This window comes from Mesocricetus auratus, unplaced genomic scaffold (assembly GCF_017639785.1).
Source record: "Mesocricetus auratus isolate SY011 unplaced genomic scaffold, BCM_Maur_2.0 Super-Scaffold_4256, whole genome shotgun sequence".
Classification (NCBI taxonomy): Eukaryota; Metazoa; Chordata; class Mammalia; order Rodentia; family Cricetidae; genus Mesocricetus; species Mesocricetus auratus.
The window spans coordinates 35,555,570-35,571,218 of record NW_024429182.1 but is presented as its reverse complement, the minus strand read 5'-3'; the positions used below and the strand labels follow the sequence as shown (position 1 = coordinate 35,571,218).

At 42.7% G+C, this 15,649-nt stretch overlaps 1 protein-coding gene across 1 annotated transcript in view; it reads right to left on the bottom strand.

Annotated features, from left to right (window-relative positions):
- Nucleotides 1-15,649, bottom strand: part of Pgm5 (phosphoglucomutase 5) — a 154,492-nt gene that overhangs the window by 134,855 nt on the left and 3,988 nt on the right. The gene's annotated exons all lie outside the window — the stretch shown is intronic.

The window sequence follows — 15,649 nt, the reverse complement described above, 5'->3', positions numbered from 1 at the left end:
TGAAGTATGGAAGGGAGATACTGTGGAAGTCAGTCTCGACACAACCCCCAGGGGTCCTTGCATTCTGGCCATGGGGCCCTGTGCAATTCAAGGCAATCAATGCAATCCCACCAGCCACCTCCACAGTGGGGCTGACAATGATGCTGACACTCTTCACCCGGTTTTCTTAGACTGCTTATTCATGGAGAGTCTGGAAGCACTATGTTCTGAAGACCTTCACAGGTCCCCACGGAGAGAACTCTGTGTGGAGGAACCAGCACCTTCCATCAGTAGCCCGCACCATGTGGCAGCTTCATGAGTAAGTCACTTGCAGCAGATCCTCAGGCCTCTACAGATTCTTCATATGCCAAAAACTCCTACCAACACTCAACAGGGACCTTATGAGAATCCCCAGGCAAAAGTGACCATCTCCTGTCTGACCAAAGCATACTACTATATAAGCTACCAGCTCAGTTTTTAACCAGTAGGAAAGACTAGAACTCTGAGGAAGCAGTCAGGAATAATGCACAGTAGTACTACTGACCAAGATAAGGAGGATGGTAGAGACATCCCATTATTATCCAGGGCAACGACAAAGTATCTTCCATACACTTCCATTGAAATTCCCACTGTCATTCAACTCATGTTGAGTACCTGCCATGAAACAAGCAATGTGCAAACAGGGACACACACAACCACTGCCCTCAATGATATCTGCAAATTGCAAATGACATCCATCCTTAATTGTTTGTCTGCCCCACTGCTTGTACGTATTTCTAAAGAAAACGTATTTCTTTAAGTTGAGTTGGGGCACAGCCCAGTGGCCAAGCATTTGCCTAGTATGCTTCATGAAGTCATGGATTCCAACCCTAGCACAATAAATTAACTAGTTAATAAATAAGCTAATAAAGTTGGAAAAGGCGTACACATGTAGATATGTCTTGTGGTGCATTTACTTAAAATTCAATTTTTAAAACAATCTTATCGAGCAATAAGAACCAGTTAGACAAAGCAATGCAAGAAAGAAAACTATGTAATACTACTTAGCCATTTAAAAGTAATTATTTCTTAATTACCCAAGTGTGGCAAACATAATTAGCAGCCCACAAAAATTCAGGAGAGGGCCACAGGAGAGTGACAAGCACTAGAAATGAGTAGAGTAAGCCATGGGCTTCTGTCCTAATTAGGTCTCTGTTGCTGGGATAAAACCATGACCAAAATCAACCTAAGGGAAAGGGTTTATTTCCGTTTACAACTCCTAGGATGTTTACTTCACTAGAAGAGGTCAGGGCATGTACTCAAGGCAGGAACCCAGAGGCAGGAGCTAAAGCAGAGGCCTTGGAGAAGTGCTTCTTACTGGCTGCCCCCCTTTACTGGCTCCACTACCTTTATTATAGGGCCCAGGCCCACCTGCCAAAGGAGGATACTGCCCTTAGTAGGCTAGGCTCTCTTATATCAATTAGCAATCAGGAAAATGTCTCCACAGATATCTCCACAGACCAATCTGATGGAGGCTATTCTTCTATTGACATTCCCTCTTCCTAGGTGAGCCTAGCTTGTGTCAAGTTAACCAGAACTAACCAACACAATAGTCAAGGTATGAGGGCCCATTCTATGAGTTCCCAGCAGCCTCTTCCCCAACCTACTCCTGTCATTGTCCAAGAGCTCAGGTGGCAAGTGACCACCATAGTAAAGATGTATGGATGACCTCAGAAACATGGATTTCTGTTCAGCTAGGCTGCCCTCCTCCCTTCCGCCTGTCCAATCTGCCAACAGTAGAGATCAACCCAACCTCCAATATGGTTGTATTCACCTGGGGTGGTCAGCCTGATAGCAGGCTGATTCATTTGAGCCACTTCCATCATGGAAGGTCAACCCTTTAAACTAACATGGACACACAGAGGGGAAGACACCCAGAGAGAAGATGAAAACAGAGGCCAAGATGACTGTGGCTGAGCCATGTGGCCACAGACCCAGAAAGCCAAGGAATGCCAAATGCCACCAGGAGCTAGAAAGCCATGGAACAGATCCTTCCAGAGAGTCTCCAGGGAGCATGGTTCTGCCAATGCCTTCATTTCAACTTCTGGGCTCCAGATCTGTGAGAAAATAAATTGCTGTTGTTTTAAGCTAAGTGGGTCATTTGTTATGGTAGACGTAACAAATTAATATAAAATCTGAAAACTAATATAAAATCAGTGCCCTTTCCTAAGGCTGCCACAACAAACTGTCAACAACAAAGTGGCTAAAACAAGAGCGTGTTGGCTTCTTGTAGTTCTGAAGACCTGAAGTTCAAAACGAAGACCACACATCCTCAGATGGTCCCAGCACTGCTCTGGTTCCCGGTACCTACCTATTACTCTGGTCTCCGTCCTCCCATCTTCTCCTCTGTACGTCTACATCGTTCTCTCTTCTGTTAACCTTCCCTTTCCCAGTTAACCCAAGATGATCATCATCAGAAAAGTTGCTATTTCCAGCATCTAGCGATTGTTAAGATAAATGTGCATTTGAGACTTACTGAATAAAGGAAGGCACCCAATTTGAAACTACATGTGAGTCTTGTACCATGTCCTAGTTCCGCTTCTATTGCTATGATAAAATACCCATGAAGAAAAGCAACTTGGGGGTGGTATTTATGTCAGCTTATAATTTATAGCCCATCACTAAGTAAAGTCAAGGCAGGATCCTGGAGTCAGGAGCTGAAGCAGAGGCCTTGGGGATGTACTGCTTACTGCCCCTTCACTTGCTCCACTACCTTTATTATACAGCCCAGGCCCACCTGCCACGGGATGGCACCACCCTTAGCAGCCTAGGCTCTCCTACACCAATTAGCATCAGGAAAATGCCTCTGCAGTTGCAGGAGCTGAAGCAGAAGCCATGGAGGAACATTGCTTACTGTCTTTCTACCCATGACTTGTTCAACCTGCTTTCTTCTACCTCCCAGGACCACCTGAGCAGAGCAGGCACGCCCACAGTGGGGTGGGCCCTCTCAGATGTGCCCACAATAAACACAATGGAGGCATCTTCTCCACTGAGGTCCTACTTCCAAGTTACTTCTAGCTTCTGTTAAGTTAGAGGTGGAAAAACCAAGGATGTACCATTTAACCTCCTGAGCTTAATGTCTTTCTCTGCAAAACCAAAAGTGTTCACTTAGGGTTCTTTAAAGAAGAACTCTTTAAAAATTAGACATGACCCAATATAATAACAATGTCTCCCCCAATCCCTGAACTTCTTAAAAATTGTTTGTTTGTTTTCTAGATAGCATATTCTCCTTTAATCCATTGTTGAACTTTCTGGGAAAATTACCAGAGACAATGGGGCCTCTGGTAGTAGATCAGGATTTATCCCTAGCATACGAATGGACTTTGGGAGCCCACTCCACATAGAGGGATACTCTCTCAGCTTAGATACATGGGGGAGGGCCTAGGCCCTGCTCTAAATGATATGACAGACTTTGAAGATCCCCCAAGGAAGGCCTCACCCTCCCTGGGGAGCAGAAAGGGGATGGGATAAGGGGTTAGTGGGGAGCAGGGGAGGAGGTAATGGAGAAGGAACTGGGATTGACATGAAAAACAAGCTTGTTTCTAATTTAAATTAAAAAATAGAAAAAAACTACCACCCTATGCCTAAGTAGCAGACAACTAGCTGCCTTGCAAAGAAACCATGGCCTGCTTCCCTAACTGGCTTTGAGTCTGAGCACACACACACATCACTGAAGAACAACATCTGCCTTGTGTTTCTGAGTAAAACCCAGCTCACCTGGGGAGGGCAAAATATGGTATTCTGAATGCCCTACTCTGAACCTCCCGCTGCATGGCTTTGGCTGGATCTAAGGGTGACCCCCCCCCAGCCCTGCAGAACAAGTCTCCTCTGGAGAGTCCCTATTGCCACTAGAGAGCATTCAGCTCCAGCTTGGGAAGAAGGTGGGACAAACCCTAATTCCCTGAGACTTCACAGTACAGAAGGGGGCCGGACAGAGTCTACGCCATGCGGGAGAGACATTATCACACAGGACTGTGTGGATATGTAAATGGGACATATGCCTTCCCAGATGCAGAGCTAAATAGAGAGATGGGTCAACTGGCTCTCACTCAGCTGGAATTTTAAACGCTGGAGTAAATGGACATGGCAGCAGCTCTTTATGCTGCTCCCTGTTTGTTCTCCTAAGGATACCAAGGCCCCCCACCAACCCTTACACCTTGCCTGCTTGTATCGCTATTGTCTTCACTTAATGAAGGACATGGCTAGTGCTGATAGAATAACATGCCCTCCACGGGTCACAGACCCAGTGTCTAAGATGGAAACAGTCTGACACAAAGGCTTTCTCCTCCTCACGTCCATTTCTTTGCATCATGTGCATACAACCAACTTATTATTTTATTCATGCTTTCTCCTTTTATTTCAGAATGCCAACAACTGTTCTTCTAAATTAACATGAATTCACTTTCTAATTAGTTCCAATTAAAGTCCTTGAGAGCAGAGATGTACAGTTTCAACCCTAAGGCTGAAATCCCAGAGTAGATACAGAACCTGGATGCTGAACGAATTCTCCAGTAACATAACACTAATAAAAGCAGATTGGTCTCATGTGTGAACTCTCTCAAGAAAAATGCCCTGCTGTGACTCCCTTTTAGTTTTAAGTAAGTCATTTATTAAAAGAGAAAAGAAAGGCAAGTATGACACTCCTCAGTGTCTCCCACAACCTGGGTTACGACCCTAAAATGGAATCACATTTAATGGGATCACATCCCAGAGTGAATCAAGAAGAGTAAAGAGAACAATAAACAGACACATCCTCCATGCTTCACAGAGTGTTCCACAGGACCACACAGACGACACCATGTCCTCCTATGAAACGCTGTGGCTAGCACCTGTTTCCTGTCCTTGATGTTCACATGCATGTGTGCGCGCGCGCACACACACACGCACACACACACACAACACACAAAGATGTGAGTTAGGGTTAAGGATTAGGGTTAGGGGTTAGAATTAAGGGTTAGGGTTAGGGCCTAGGGTTAGGGTTAGGGCCTAGGGTTAGGGTTAGGATTAGGGGTTGGGGTTAGGGTTAGGGGTTAGGGTTAGGATTAGGACAGGGCTAGGGTTAAGGTTAGGCTTAGGGCTAGGGGTTAGGGCTAGGGCTATGGTTAGGGTTAGAGTTGGGGTTAGCAGTTAAGACTAGGGTTAGGGTTAGGATTGTTCATATATGCAGCCAAGCTGCCATGAACATGAACAGGAAGCCTTCAGTCTTTAAGTCCCTGCTATCAGAGAGGGATGGCAACCCTTAAGGAGTTCTGCGTGAGTAAGGAGATGGATGGCCCAGTGGAATTTAGAGAAATAACAGACTCAGCAAGGCATGGATGTGGTTACCCAAACATCAAGGGACTTCTCCATTTGCACATGGATAATTGTCAGCTATGTGCTTTCTTACATGGGGACCAGATGGGAACAACCGGATACACCCCCAGCTTCCTGGACTATTGGAAGGCATTATATACACTCTGATGCTGGACAGAGTACTGAGAGCATCTGAAGCAAACCAGCACAGATTTCTCATGCCATTCCTAGTGTCTGAACATGTGACAAAAGCTCACAGGCATATAGAAGTTTGGCCCCAAGTTGCATTGCTCAATCATCCCATTCTGAAAATCTCACTGAGATCAGGAAATCTACTTGCCTTTAGCTGCTAAACAGAGAAAACCCTGGAAAGTTTGTCCCTCTTCCCAGTCAGGTAGTTAAGTGCTTTGAGAATGCTCTGGAGCCTTGTCCTTGAGCCTGACTCAGTAAACTGCTGAGATTCTGTGACACATCATCACCCCAGTAGACAAAGAATAAAAATTGCCAATGTCTGTTGTGTCTCCCTGAGTGAAGAAGGTAGCATGGGGTCATCAAGCCAAGACAAGCTGGTACCAACATAAAATTCTATTTAAAGAGACTGTACTCCCCTGCTTCTGTGCTCTGGGCAAGATCCTTGGTCCCTCTGAATCTCAGTTTTGTTATTTAAAGGATCTAAAAGATCACATGATGGGAGCCAAGGAAGGAAAACAGCAAAGCTCCAGATCATGATGCCCAGCACCCAGCAATCCTTCAGCACATCCCACTGCCTTTCTCTAGCTGGTGACATTGCTAAACAATGAATGAATATGTCACTGTCACCAGGTACTAACTTGAAATATTTTTCTCCTATGTTTATTTTGTCAAACATTTATGACATACATAATAACAAAATAAAAATCATCTGTGAATCCTACCACCTACAACTATTGTCTACATTCCCAGGCACAGCCTTGGTCTCTGTTTCAGCTGTCTTCACACTTTGTACAAAAAAAGATTGTTGTGTAGCCTGCATTATTCACTTAGTCTCCCCCCCCCCCCCTCTCTCTCTCGTGTATAAGCTTAGAGCTTATAAAATACTTGGTTTCCCATATGGTTTTATCAAACCTCCTTAATGATAATTATCCCTCCCCCAACTGCTCCTGTCCTCTCCTCCCTCACTTAATTGTCACCCATAATTCCCTCTCCCCCTTCATACCACCACTTCCTTGCAATCTTTTTCCCATTCCCCTACCCTTTTTAGTTTCCCAACTTCTACAAATACTGCAAGTGAACTCCTCAAATCTAAAGATTCAAAACTAGGACATGCATATAGGAAAAGACATGTGGCATGTGTCTTTCTCGGCAAGTCTATCTTTTCATGACACTGAGTAACTTTCTCAACATGTTTTTAATGGGCATATAACCTTCCATTATTTAAACTGACTGTTATTAACTGGTGAATATGAAAATGTTTTACCTCAAGTTTCTATTTGTAAATCAATTCCGTGTTTGAAGACTGAAGCCATCTAGAGGTGTAACTTAAACTGGTTATTACTTGCCAATAACTAAGAAGCACTTCAGTCCATAGAATGTGTCCATAGTTACAGTGTCTTTTTAGCCACCAAACCTGCCCACTAACAAGCTGCCAAGGTCTATGGGAGGGAATGACAGACCAGCATCAACCAAGTCTTATATTGTGCTGTCTAAGTGCCTCACTGACCCTGTCTATTTGAATGCTCCAGTCACCAGTGTCATTGAGCTCAACTCACAAAGCTATCCTTGTGAGAGAGAGGCCTGTCTAGAATCATCAGATTTATACGCCTTATAGTTCTTCTCTCACTCCATCACCAGGTCTACTCAATGTTCTAGAAACACAGGTCAGTAGGAAGATTTAAGTGTATGTTTTGGCTTTATGATGTCATCAAACATTTCTGACATTTGGGATCCTGTCCTCTTAAAAATGTTACTTGTCAAGTTGACAGATTCTAGAATCATTTGGAGAGGGCTCACCTGAGAGAGGATATTGTCTTGTTTACAATAAGGCCCATCTTAATTGTGGATCAGGCCATTCCTTGGGTAGGAAATCCTGACCCATAAACAGTGGAGAGAGACACTGAGCACTACCTTGTATGCATTCATCCCTGTCTATTGCCTGATTTGAAATGTGATGTGATGAGAGACTTCAAGCTCCTGCCATGACTTCCCCACCATAATGGACAGACCTTGAATTTTAGTTATGGCAGCTTATACAGCAACAGAAAAAGAAATAAGACTCCTCGCAAACATATTCAAGGGAAAAATACAGTTCTGTGGGGGGTAAAGAGAATGGGGTCCTGGGCATATGCTACTTGGCAAAGTAGACAGAATCCACACATGTATCCACACCCATTTTAGGGGTAGCTTTTACATTAAAGATTGCACATAAGATTTTAACAATCTCTTTAATGGCACATGTTTTCTCTGAGTAGTTATCACAATCAATTTTGAAATTCATTTATGTCTGTTTTTAAGTGAATCGCCTCAGACCAATTCCTGCCTGACTGGGAAATAATAGCTGCCCATTTTCTAAGAGGCCCCTCCCTTCATCCTATGTTCCAGTGAACTGGTAAACTAAAGACCTCCGCCATCAGATTTACAATTCAGGGAGATTAAACAGTTTACTATTATTTATGACAGCAATTCCAGGCCTTCCGTGTCTGCATCTGTCACTGTACATTTGAGAGATTCTTCCAAAAAAATAGCATGCCTCCTAACCAGACACTGAGCAGAGCTGCAGGCACAAGCCCCTAACAGATATCCTAACCAAGCCTGAAAGTCAGGCCAGCTCCCACAGCTGTGAATTTTCAGACTCCTCAGCTGATTAGAGAGATTAGCATGGAGTCTCCCAGCTTCTGCTGGGCCTGTTCCTTTCAACAATCTCTCACATGGCCCAGCCCATTAGGTCAGAAAAGCTTCATGAAAAGAACAGATTAAGGGCTTGCTTCAGGAAAGGCCAGGGGGTAGGCCTGGAGGCTGGGGTTAGTGTCTCCACAAAGACTAAGGGGCAGAAAGGTTAACTGTGGAAAAGCATGGTGTTGACCCAGCTAGCTCCCTTCAGGAGACAAAACGAAGACTGCCCCAGGAAAGTCCTTTGGGTTGAGTCAGTCTTTGTGGGAGCAACTGCCGCCACCTCAAGGACCGTTCAGAGGCATGTGCATGCAGGCACAGCTGGGAAGAGCGGGGATGGTGTCTGCAGCAGTTGTCACCCAGCTTGCCAGCAGCATGGAGGAATGCCAAAAGTCAAGAGGAAGCAACCGTGGTCACCAGACCAACAGGAGCCTCTGGTTACAAGGCCATGGCTAACAAACACACTCTGCCTCCTTTTCATCAAAGTGAGATACTTTTGTAATAATTGTGTCATATAAATATACAAAATAACTCCTTTTTCACTTTTTCTTTTCTAACACTTTTTTATTTTTTTACATTCCAATCCCAGTTCCCCTCCTCTCCTCCTATGCCCCCACTCTCCCTCCCCCACATCACATCTGCTCCTCTGAGAGGGTAAGGCCTCCCCTAGAAAGTCTAAGTCTGTCCCATCATCTCCTTGAGGCAGGACCAAGGCACCTCTCCACCCCCCACACCCTGTGTCTAGACTGAGCAAGGTATCTCTCCATAGAGAATGGGCTCCACTAAGTCAGTTTGTGCATTAGAGTTAGATCTTGGACCCACTGCCAGTGGCTTCATATATTGTCCCAGCCACACCATTGTCACCTATATTAGGGGGGTCTAGTTTGGTCTTATGCAGTTTCCCCATTTGTCAGACTGGATTCAATGATCTCTCACTAGCTCGGGTCAGCTGACTCTGTGTGTTTCCCCATCATGGTCTTGACTCCTTTGTTCATATTATCACTCCTCCCTCACTTCTATTGTATTCTAGGAACTTGGCCCAATGCATCTGCTTCCATCTGTTTCTGGAAGAGGTTCTAGCTTCTCTGAGGTTGTGAATTATAGGCCAGGTATTTTTTGTTTCACGTCTGGTATCCACTTATGAGTGAGTACATACTATATTTGTCTTTCTGGATCTGAGTTACCTCACTCAGGATGGTTTTTTTTCTAGTTCTGTCTGTTTGCCTGCAAATTTTAGGATATCATTGTTTCTTAGCACTAAGCAGTACTCCATTGTGTAAATGTATCACATTTTCTTTATCCATTCTTCAGTTGAGGGGCATCTAGGTTGTTTACAAGATCTGACTATTACAAATAATGTTGCTGTGTGCATAGCTGAGCAAATGTCCTTGTGGTGTGAACAAAAATAATTCTTAATAATTCATTGCATTAAGCCACTGAGATACCTAGAAAATGTGGAGGGAAGTCTCACTGTTCTCTCCATTTTTATAAACCAACCCCAAGACTGTGAGATTTCCCCTGTTCATGAAGGTTGCAAGCAACAGCACCATAGATACACTCCTAACCTTTTCCTACTTTTACTTTGTTTCTTAAATGCTATTTGTTGGTGGTAGTTTTTGTGTGGTTGGTTGGTTGATTGGTTGGTTGGTTGGTTGGTTGGTTGGTTGGTTGGTTGGTTATTAAGATAGAGGACAGCTTGTACTTTGCAGTCTGGTCCTGTAAGCTTATATGATCCTCTAGCCCAACTCCCCTGTACTTCACTATTAATGTCATTAATTATTAAATCAATGAATATATGTATTATAACTCTTTTAATTATAAAAGTGTATAAAGTAGAAAGGAAAGGGGTACTCCTTCCATCCTACCACAGACACACACAGATATACTCACTGTAACTGTTGGGAGTCCAACCCTATTTGCTGACCATATATACAAAAAAAAATGGGATCATGCATCCCCAGTGATTGCTTTTTCTAGTTAGGAAGCTGCCATTCACGTCTTTCTAATACCATATTTCCACATCCTCCATATTCGGATTTTAATGGTATCATTGTGTAGCCATGCCATGAGTCATGTGCCTCATCTCCACTATAGAGTATATAGATTGTTTTCTAATGTTCTTTTAGCAAAGTGTACAGCGAGCATTGTTGAATGCAGGCTTGCACATTTGTAGTTAAACATCTACAGAACTGATTCTTAGATTACCACATTCCTGGGCTGTTGTGTAAAGACTCTATTAGTTAAGATATATACTGACCAAGCTGACTGACCAAAATGTTGTATCTATTAACAATATGTAATATAACATATTGTAATATAACTATGTTTTGTGACATATAATATATATCATCAACAATATGTAATGTAGACATCTGACTTTCCCATAAGCCACATCGATTCTTGAGTATTTTCAATTTTTTTAACATACCCATTATTTTTATTTAGATTTACCTGGCTACAATGACATTTTTACTTTGTTTGTGTGTGTTAGTTGGTGACAACTTTTGTATTAAATTTTTTGGGTTTTCTTCTTGATTTGGAAGGGTATGTTCTGTGTTGGAGATATGACCCATTAGTTTTAAAACTCTCCTCTCGGTATTTTTTGAGATCTTTTATTGAATAAACTAAGCTCTAACTCTGATTTCAGTCAATCCCCTCTGTACTGCCCCCCACCTTTGGAAATCCTAAATATAAAACTAGATAGCACTAGTTAGAAACCAGGAGACTTATTAAAGGAAAACAATAGAAAGGCAATAACTTAATAGTATGTTTGTATAAAATGTTTCTCAGTAAAGACTTGGCATGAGAAAAGAAAAATCAAAAACTCCTGTGACTCCAGGCTAAAGAAAAGATCTTCCCTGATGGCTTAGTGTCCCTTATTTTCTCTTCATACAAGTACAAACATTGCTCCAAAAGTTGATGTCACTAAAACCATACAAGGTACATGATATTTAAGGACTCAGAAAATGTGGGTCTTCACTTTTAAAAGTCCTGTATATATTATAGACATGTATTTATTCATAACTAGCAGGGTGGAATCAGATGAGGAGAGTTTAAATGTCCCTTTGGCTATGTAAGCATGAGCAGTGAAAGCATACTGGCCACTCTTGAGTGTTTCGGGTCTACTTACAAGGCCAGTGGCCCAATGCCTCACACTGAAGCCCTAGCTCTCTATCTTCACTTTTATATTCCTGAGATAATCAGATCCATTTTTCTCCTGTGGATTAGTCCCAAGAAATCTTGCTAAAATTCTATTTCAATGCTTATTTATATGGCTGTTCTCTAATAATGGGCAGGATCCTAACGTGAGAGTTAATGTTGGTGAACTCAATACCTATGTTTGGGCTGTTCTAAAAGTGGACACTATGTCCTAGTCCTCAAGTCTGTGAAGAGACCAAAAAACTTCTGGAGTTCATAAAGGGTCCATCATAATAGACTTTTCATCAAAAATTATCCCTAGGGCAAGTTTGACACATAATGTTGTGGATGTGTATCTGTCTTTTCAATAAACATCATTATATTTTACCACAAGATTTTTCAAAGCAGCTTAGTTCAGAATGCCATCTGGGTCTCTGGACACATTAACCAAAGCTTAAAATAACCAGTCAGCAGCTGGGAGGGCACAGCTGTTCTCAGACTCTCCGCTGTTAACGTCCCCATAAAAAAGTGAATGAAGACAGAAGGCTTAACGTGTCAACCAAACACTAGTCACATAGGGAAACAGAGGCAGCCATGGGCTCCTGAAGTGTGCTGTTGCTCCCAGGAATCTTGCCTGTTGCACACTTTATGGAGATCCAGAAAGGAAAGTGAGGCAAACTTATGGAAGGTCCCTTAAGGTTTCTCCTGAGTGTACCACAAGCCTGCTTTCCCTAATGTCTGAACTGTAGCTTATTCTGTCCTGCAGTTCTATAATGAACACAGTTGAAAACATGAAGCAATCACTCTTCCTCTAAAGGCAGGATCCTAGACCTTAGATTTTCAGATCTAGGGCAGGAAAGAGGCCCTAGGTGCTTCCTCTCTGCACGCCCACCCAATGCCAATACAGCCTACTTTGCTTCAACTTCTAGTCTTCAACTTCTACTCTGTGTTATTCCTCTGTGGAACTATACCAAGATCTGCTCCCCCAGAGAGTTGTAACAAGCACCAAAACAAGTACATTCTCATTCTGGGGAACCACCAGCTTTTCATGGACAACTGGGATCATGATACGTGTGGGAGCACCTGTCGGGGGACAGTCTCAAATCCCCTCTTGAACCAACTTGTCTCAGGTGACTGCAATTCACTTCCACCTCCAAAAGATTTCACTGCCAATGACTAGTGCTTGCAATCTCTTGAATACACTGTATCCTTCGCTTATCATTTGCTGGTCATCATGTCATCAGCACAGTTCATATCTCACCAACAAATGGGTTTTCTCTTGGCTAAAATGTACAACAGAGTTGTAGGTTTTTGTCAAGGGACCCATGACAGGCTTAGTTCAATACATATGGTTAAATTATAATTATATATATTCAGTTGGCCACAACAACACTTCTTTTTTGTTATTGTTAAAACATGTTATGGTTTGAAACTGAGATGTCTCCCAAAGGCTTGCTGCTGAAAAAATGAGTTATGAGTTGATGGACTTTGGGAGGTGATTGAATCCTGGGAGTTTCCACAAACTCAGAATTAAGCCCTGGTGGAGTCACAACATAACGGCAATAAACAGATAAGGAGAAACTATTTGGGGGAAGTGGGAAACTGGGAGCATGCCCTGGAAACACTTAACTTGTCCCTGGCCCCCTCTTATATCACTAGATTTTCTGACCACCATAGTGGGAAGCAACTTTGCTTAGCCATGTGTTCCTGTCACCATGGTCTTCTGCTTCATCATGGGTTCATACCATACTGACTACAGATTGACACACCAGAAGTGGTGGGACAAATTAAATCTTCATCCGTAACACTATAGGCATTTGTCACAACCATGAAAAATGACTAACACATGCTGTGGAATGGTCCTTCTGTACTCTGTGAAGATGTGTTGCTCTCATCATTAATAAAAAGCTGATTGGCCAATAGCTAGGCAGGATTTTCCAGGCAGAGAGAATGCTGGGAAGAAGAAGGGGTGGAGTCAGAGTCATGAGAGTCATGAGAGCCAGAAGTAGCAACATGGGAGCTTCATAGATGAGGTAAACAAGTCTTGGGGCAGCACATAGACTAGTAGAAATGGGTTCATTTAAGTTATAAGGGTTAGTTAAAAACAAGTCTAAACTACCAACTGAACATTTATAATTAATAATAAATCTCTGTGGTTACTGGGGAACTGGCTGGTGGTACAGAAAACTACGCCTACAAACACAATGGCTTAGCTATTACAAAGTGCATTCCGGAACAAGGCTTGATTGGACTTCCAGGGTAGTTCAGTGGTATTATCATACCAAATTTGAATATGGACAGTGACTTCTAGGCATGCCAGGTTAATAAGTCTACTGTGCAACTTGAGTGGCAGAGCAATAAAAGAAGGACCCTCTTCCAGCTGTTGACCCAAGGCTATTTCTCCATCCCATTACCTCCAAGGTTATCACATTCAGAAATCTTGTGCAGACTTTTCAAGTGTATGTTTGTAGTATTTGATGATGTCGGAGGCACAGCTTAGGAAAAACACTGGAGGAACAGGAGTTGTCAGACAGACTGTTTTGTTCTTCAAGAGAAGGAAATGACGGATGCCCATTAGCTACTTGTGACTATTTCTACTTCTACCTTATTTAATTAAAATGAAAGAAAATTTTAAAACTATATAGCTCATCGGTCACACTAGCATTTCACCTGTTCAACTGTCATAGGTAGAACCCAGGACCATGCTGATTCTTAAACACTTCTGCCACGGGAGAATTATGCTATAGAATATTATCTCCAGAGAAGGAAGACCTCAGCCACTTCTTGGTCTGCTGACAAAGGTCAGGTGCAGAGAAAGAAACTTTTAGAAAAATCCAGAAACATCTTGAGGAAAACACAGTGCCCAATATGAAGGGCAGTTAGAGCTACCTAAGAAAATTCCAGCTGAAGAGAGATTATGTGATCCTAACTGCAGGTGAACCCACCCAGAAGGGGCAAGGACATTTTTATAGCAACTGTGCTGCATTTAGCTCTTAAATTCTTGTGTGTGTGTGTGTGTGTGTGTGTGTGTGTGTGTGTGTGTGTGTCTGTCTGTCTGTCTGTGTCTGTGTGTGTGTGTCTGTCTGTGTCTCTCTGTGTGTGTTGATACTGAGGAGGTTCTGAATGAGATGGAAATAAAAACAGCTTCAAACATCAAACTAATCTTGTTCATAAGATTAAATACTATTTGCTTTTCAGTTCAGTCCTATTGGCTTTTTATACATAGCCACTGTTTTTCTTTCACTCTAGGGAATAGCATGGTTTGTGTCTTTAAAAAATTAAAATTTTTTATCAGGGGGTTTAGGTAAGTTTATATAACAACATAGAAACTATAAAAATGAGAGAACTTCAGTTATTGGTGAGAGGTGGAACACTTGTCCAGCATTCCCAAGGCCTGAGTTCCTAGCACTGAGTGGAGGCTGGAAAGTTAAAAGTATCTTATTTATTCACCAGTGCACTGAAATTGAATGCATAAAATCCAAGAATTCATGAATCATTCCTCAAAGCCAAAAGTGAGACAAATTCAGTTGTCATAAAGTTCCATTGTGGAGATAGCTATTTTCTTAAATCCCTGCTCCAGAGTTGGCAATGTGAAAGAGACAGGGTGTTTCCTTTTCAGGAGCAATAACTAAGTAGCCCAGTTGTAAGGACAACGTCCGGTTCATAAAAGAATGTCCTAAAGGCTGGGGAGACCATGCAAGTAAAAGGCTTGCATTGCAAGCATGGATACCTGAGTCCCACCCCTGGTACCCATATAAAAAGCAAGGCATGGGCGGAGGAAATGTCTGAACAGGTAAAGGCATCTACTGGCAAGCCTGAGAACCTGCATTCCTTCACCAGGACCCACATGGCATGCTAAAGTTACTTTGAAACTAATGAACTAGTTTAAGAGATGGTCATTAGTGGATTTTAAGCCAGTAAGTAAATGTTGATAAGAAACCAAACATGCACATAGTGTAAAGTGGAGCCCACAGCAGACGAGAACCGAGGAAGGAATGGTGGCACATGGAAACAGTGGCCGCCAGGACTCTGCAGTCCTCCTATTGTCACTATTGCTGAGACCACACAGCTTGCACTCCACAGGATGCAGATAATTCAGAGCCCCCAAAGTGCTGATGGTTGCACTTAATGTGGGTGAGGGGTGAGACTGGGAAACCAAGTAGATACACCAAACGGCGATTCGTCCTGTAGCACGGGGAAGAAGGAGCAGAAGCAGAAACCTAAAGTCTGGGAAAATGAACATAGTGAAGTAACTATGACTTCTTTTCTTGTTTTTTTTTTTTTGTTTCCCAAGTGGATGACAAACTCATAAGCCTCCAGTGATAGCATCAGAGGT